Genomic DNA, 321 nt, shown 5'->3' on the forward strand with positions numbered 1-321 from the left:
AATTCAAAAATTACGTATATACATTATAACACTTATGAATACATACCTATATCAAAATTTGATGCATCATTGATAAAATCATTGATAAAATCGTTCACTTTCCATAATTCCATATAATAACAATAATAATAATTCTTCGATCTGTATTTATTAATTTATTAATTTATTATCATTAAACCACGAATGTTTATACAATTTGATGTCTTTATGAACGCACCTTAATATAAGTATTCGTATTTGAGATCTATTTTGTCACGTGCATCTTTAAATATCCCATGAATCAATTTAGCTTGATTTCAATGAAATTCCTGCGAATGATAG

The 321-nt window shown here is 24.3% G+C and overlaps 1 protein-coding gene across 2 annotated transcripts in view; it reads left to right on the forward strand.

Annotated features, from left to right (window-relative positions):
* Positions 1 to 321, forward strand: part of LOC102673615 (CAPA peptides-like) — an 8376-nt gene that overhangs the window by 2885 nt on the left and 5170 nt on the right. The gene's annotated exons all lie outside the window — the stretch shown is intronic.

Source organism: Apis dorsata, unplaced genomic scaffold, assembly GCF_000469605.1.
Source record: "Apis dorsata unplaced genomic scaffold, Apis dorsata 1.3 scaffold_473, whole genome shotgun sequence".
Lineage (NCBI taxonomy): Eukaryota > Metazoa > Arthropoda > Insecta > Hymenoptera > Apidae > Apis > Apis dorsata.